Genomic DNA, 5000 nt, shown 5'->3' on the forward strand with positions numbered 1-5000 from the left:
CAAGCATATGACTACTGGCAGGATCAACCAGGGAGCTGCGTCAACTAGAGCTGAGCAGCCGGCCGCCCGGGAGTGTGTCCCGGGGGCCCGCGCGAACACGCAAGCGTCCGCTCAATTATTCTGCAAACAGGAGGAGGCTGAGCTCCCCTGCACAACACACCTCGAAACCCTCTCAGGTCCCGGCGGCGCGCAGCGCCGTCCTAAGTACTTGGTCGGGTTCGAGAGAGGCGCAATCGCCCGGAGTTAGGCGAGTAGACGCTTTAGGTGCGACCACCCGTGCTCCCAACTGAGCTTGCCGCTGCCGACAGAGGCCCGGGAGCGTGCTGTCGTGGCATTGCCGGCGGGAGACAACACGCGCCACCTACGGTGACCGGCAGCTCCAACGCCAGCGCCACAGAAGGACAAAAGCCCTACTTGGGTGCCGAAGCGAACTCTCCCAGCACAGCGCACGCGCCAACACGTCCGCACAGCTGCGATACAAACCACCTGCGAGAACCGCTGGGGCGACCGAGCAGCAGACGGCGTCGCGGCGCCGAGCGCCGGGCGGCGGCGCATCCTCAGCGCACAAAGTCCTCAATCGGACCAGCACACTGCAGATGGCCACCGCGCTTCGCACCGGGCCCGCGAGGACCTACTTTGGCCGCAAGGCGCCGCGAGCAGGGGGCGCCGGCGCGCAGCTGCGCCGCCTGCCGCGTCCGTCGGCCGGCGCGCCTGCCACCGGCCGCCCCCACCAGCCGGCTGTAGCGCGTGCGCCCACGCACCGCGCTGCCAGCACGCCGGGCGGCCCCCCCTCACCGGCCGGGGACGGTCCCACCCAGCCACCGCCGCGTATCGCCTCACACCCAGATCCCCTTTCACGTTCGTGGGCATGGTGGGTCCCCTTTCACGTTCGTGGGCATGGTGGGTATCCCTGAAACAACCGGTTAATAGCTCGACCGATCGTCGCCAACACTGATTCACCTCTAGCGAGAACAACCGCACCACAACGGGTTACCGGTTGTTCATTTGCGTAACGTCACCAGCAAACGTACACGTCCATCGCCATTTGCAACGAGTATTGCATGCCTGTGTCAGGTGTCACAACACACTACGTCTGCCCACATAGACGCAACAACATGTGCACGCCTAGAGAACACGTGGAAGGTAGACCCCGTACGTATGCGGTGTCCATTGCGCGAACGACTGTCAGCCCGCCTCTGCAGCATGTCGCAGATGTGGAACGCGGTGCAACATGCTATCACGGTGTGTGAGAAGAGACGACTACGTCCGAATACACGCTCCACTACATCAACAGACTGCTCATGCTGATCGCCATCCAGGGCGTCCGTTCCTCCCACACGTCTGTATGGCGTACCACACTGCAATCCAGCTCTTATAGGGAGACGACACGTAGCTGCGTGCACAATATTTGGACTGTATGGTCCGCCGTTGCTAGGCGCTGTCGTCATACGGTCACATGGGCCACGATGTATCATTCAGTACATACGGAGCAATGTGCAGTACAGTTTGTGGGTTTTGCGTACATCGGCGGACAGGTGACAGGCCGTACCACAACGTAGGCTGAGTACGTCGGCATGCGAAGGGCATTGAACATGCAAACTTCTCACCGACCAGCTTGCGAAGGCAGGGGGGAAGGGGGGGGGGCATGTACGTCCTGCTGCTATCCACACTACAGTGTATAGCAGGAGCATGTGGAAAGTCAGCAACACCTGCAAGGTGTTTAACATGACGCGATACACAGGGGACCGGGCAGTGCGAGTAGCGAACTATATTGCGAGGGTTGCGGTTAGGCAACACTACACTACTTTAACGGGTTGCATAACAATTACAGAGCAGGTTCAGCGACAACGTGCGTCAGGTTAAGGCGCAATATAGTTTAGGTTACGGCGCACTTTAGGTTAGGTTAAGGCACATTATAGGTTAGGTTAAGGCACAACATGGGTTACGTTAAGGCACAACATGGGTTACGTTAAGGCACAACATGGGTTACGTTAAGGCACAACATGGGTTAGGTTAAGGCACAACATGGGTTAGGTTAAGGCACAACATGGGTTAGGTTAAGGCACAACATGGGTTAGGTTAAGGCACAACATGGGTTAGGTTAAGGCACAACATGGGTTAGGTTAAGGCACAACATGGGTTAGGTTAAGGCACAACATGGGTTAGGTTAAGGCACAACATGGGTTAGGTTAAGGCACAACATGGGTTAGGTTAAGGCACAACATGGGTTAGGTTAAGGCACAACATGGGTTAGGTTAAGGCACAACATGGGTTAGGTTAAGGCACAACATGGGTTAGGTTAAGGCACAACATGGGTTAGGTTAAGGCACAACATGGGTTAGGTTAAGGCACAACATGGGTTAGGTTAAGGCACAACATGGGTTAGGTTAAGGCACAACATGGGTTAGGTTAAGGCACAACATGGGTTAGGTTAAGGCACAACATGGGTTAGGTTAAGGCACAACATGGGTTAGGTTAAGGCACAACATGGGTTAGGTTAAGGCACAACATGGGTTAGGTTAAGGCACAACATGGGTTAGGTTAAGGCACAACATGGGTTAGGTTAAGGCACAACATGGGTTAGGTTAAGGCACAACATGGGTTAGGTTAAGGCACAACATGGGTTAGGTTAAGGCACAACATGGGTTAGGTTAAGGCACAACATGGGTTAGGTTAAGGCACAACATGGGTTAGGTTAAGGCACAACATGGGTTAGGTTAAGGCACAACATGGGTTAGGTTAAGGCACACCATGGGTTAGGTTAAGGCACACCATGGGTTAGGTTAAGGCACACCATGGGTTAGGTTAAGGCACAACATGGGTTAGGTTAAGGCACAACATGGGTTAGGTTAAGGCACAACATGGGTTAGGTTAAGGCACAACATGGGTTAGGTTAAGGCACAACATGGGTTAGGTTAAGGCACAACGTAGGTTAGGTTAAGGCACAACGTGGGTTAGGTTAAGGCACAACGTGGGTTAGGTTAAGGCACAACGTGGGTTAGGTTAAGGCACAACGTGGGTTAGGTTAAGGCACAACATGGGTTAGGTTAAGGCACAACATGGGTTAGGTTAAGGCACACCATGGGTTAGGTTAAGGCACAACATGGGTTAGGTTAAGGCACAACATGGGTTAGGTTAAGGCACAACATGGGTTAGGTTAAGGCACAACATGGGTTAGGTTAAGGCACAACATGGGTTAGGTTAAGGCACAACATGGGTTAGGTTAAGGCACAACATGGGTTAGGTTAAGGCACAACGTAGGTTAGGTTAAGGCACAACGTGGGTTAGGTTAAGGCACAACATGGGTTAGGTTAAGGCACAACATGGGTTAGGTTAAGGCACAACATGGGTTAGGTTAAGGCACAACATGGGTTAGGTTAAGGCACAACATGGGTTAGGTTAAGGCACAACATGGGTTACGTTACGGCACAACATGGGTTACGTTACGGCACAACATGGGTTACGTTACGGCACAACATGGGTTACGTTACGGCACAACATGGGTTACGTTACGGCACAACATGGGTTACGTTACGGCACAACATGGGTTACGTTACGGCACAAATTAGGTTAGGTTACGGCACAAATTAGGTTAGGTTAAGGCACAAATTAGGTTAGGTTAAGGCACAAATTAGGTTAGGTTAAGGCACAAATTAGGTTAGGTTAAGGCACAAATTAGGTTAGGTTAAGGCACAAATTAGGTTAGGTTAAGGCACAAATTAGGTTAGGTTAAGGCACGATATAGGTTAGGTTAAGGCACGATATAGGTTAGGTTAAGGCACGATATAGGTTAGGTTAAGGCACGATATAGGTTAGGTTAAGGCACGATATAGGTTAGGTTAAGGCACGATATAGGTTAGGTTAAGGCACGATATAGGTTAGGTTAAGGCACGATATAGGTTAGGTTAAGGTACGATATAGGTTAGGTTAAGGTACGATATAGGTTAGGTTAAGGTACGATATAGGTTAGGTTAAGGTACGATATAGGTTAGGTTAAGGTACGATATAGGTTAGGTTAAGGTACGATATAGGTTAGGTTAAGGTACGATATAGGTTAGGTTAAGGTACGATATAGGTTAGGTTAAGGTACGATATAGGTTAGGTTAAGGTACGATATAGGTTAGGTTAAGGTACGATATAGCGTAGGTTCAGATACACATTGTTGTAGGGAAAGGTGTATTGGGGGGGGGGGGCGGCAGGTTCGTTGATAGTGATTATCGTAATTGGATGCCTGCGGTATTATCCGATTTGTCACGTCAGGATGCACTTTTGGCTCATGACAGGCGGCGCTCCGATTCCATGGTTGTGGCAGATCTGTGTCTTTCATTCCTGCCATTGTTTGTGTGCTGTGACAGGAGGCAGTATTGTGATGTTGGGTGCACCACTGTGTAGGACATGTGTGGGTGTTCGTGGCTTAGCTGAGCAATGTGCGGATGTCGGAAGGGTGGGATATTGTGTTTTCTGGGTGGACCTCCCGGTCTGGTAATGATAGTGTGGATTGTGTCATGTGGCGGAGAGGATGCACTGGATGTTCTTCCATGCTGGTGGTTAGATATTGTGTGTGATAAGAGAGTAGTGTGTGATAAGAGTGTCTGGCTGACGTGTGGTTCTCATTGTGTGCAGAGTCTTTCAGCATGTATAGGGACGGTTGTATATATTATCTGTATTCTGATGGCTCTGCATCTATTACTAATCAGTGCCGTGTATACGGTTACTCTAGTTCCAGTCGAAACTGTTCTATCTCTGTACATTAGTGACACTGCGGCTCCACTATGTTGCCGCCCCTGTCGGCCGTTTCCCCCAGTGTATGGCTAATGATTATCAGCAATCAGTCTATTAGTCAATACCGGTAGTGTGACGACGTCAAATGTCCGGGATGGGGGAAGCTACACCCTTCCCGTGGGTCAGGGCCTAGAAAGACTCTTCCCACGCAGGAGACTCGGACTGTCGTTACTCTTCCGAGACATATATGTGCCCAGCGTTTTTTTGCGGCTGCGAGT

General features: G+C 51.4%; 1 non-coding gene across 1 annotated transcript in view; it reads right to left on the minus strand.

Annotated features, from left to right (window-relative positions):
- Positions 1 to 34, minus strand: part of LOC126448156 (small subunit ribosomal RNA) — a 1909-nt gene extending 1875 nt beyond the window's left edge. The window contains exon 1 of the ribosomal RNA XR_007584025.1: positions 1 to 34. This exon is cut by the window's left edge and continues 1875 nt beyond it. This is a non-coding gene — a ribosomal RNA (small subunit ribosomal RNA).
- Between the last annotated feature and the right edge of the window lie 4966 nt (positions 35 to 5000).

This window comes from Schistocerca serialis, unplaced genomic scaffold (assembly GCF_023864345.2).
Source record: "Schistocerca serialis cubense isolate TAMUIC-IGC-003099 unplaced genomic scaffold, iqSchSeri2.2 HiC_scaffold_574, whole genome shotgun sequence".
In the NCBI taxonomy this organism is placed as follows: Eukaryota; Metazoa; Arthropoda; class Insecta; order Orthoptera; family Acrididae; genus Schistocerca; species Schistocerca serialis.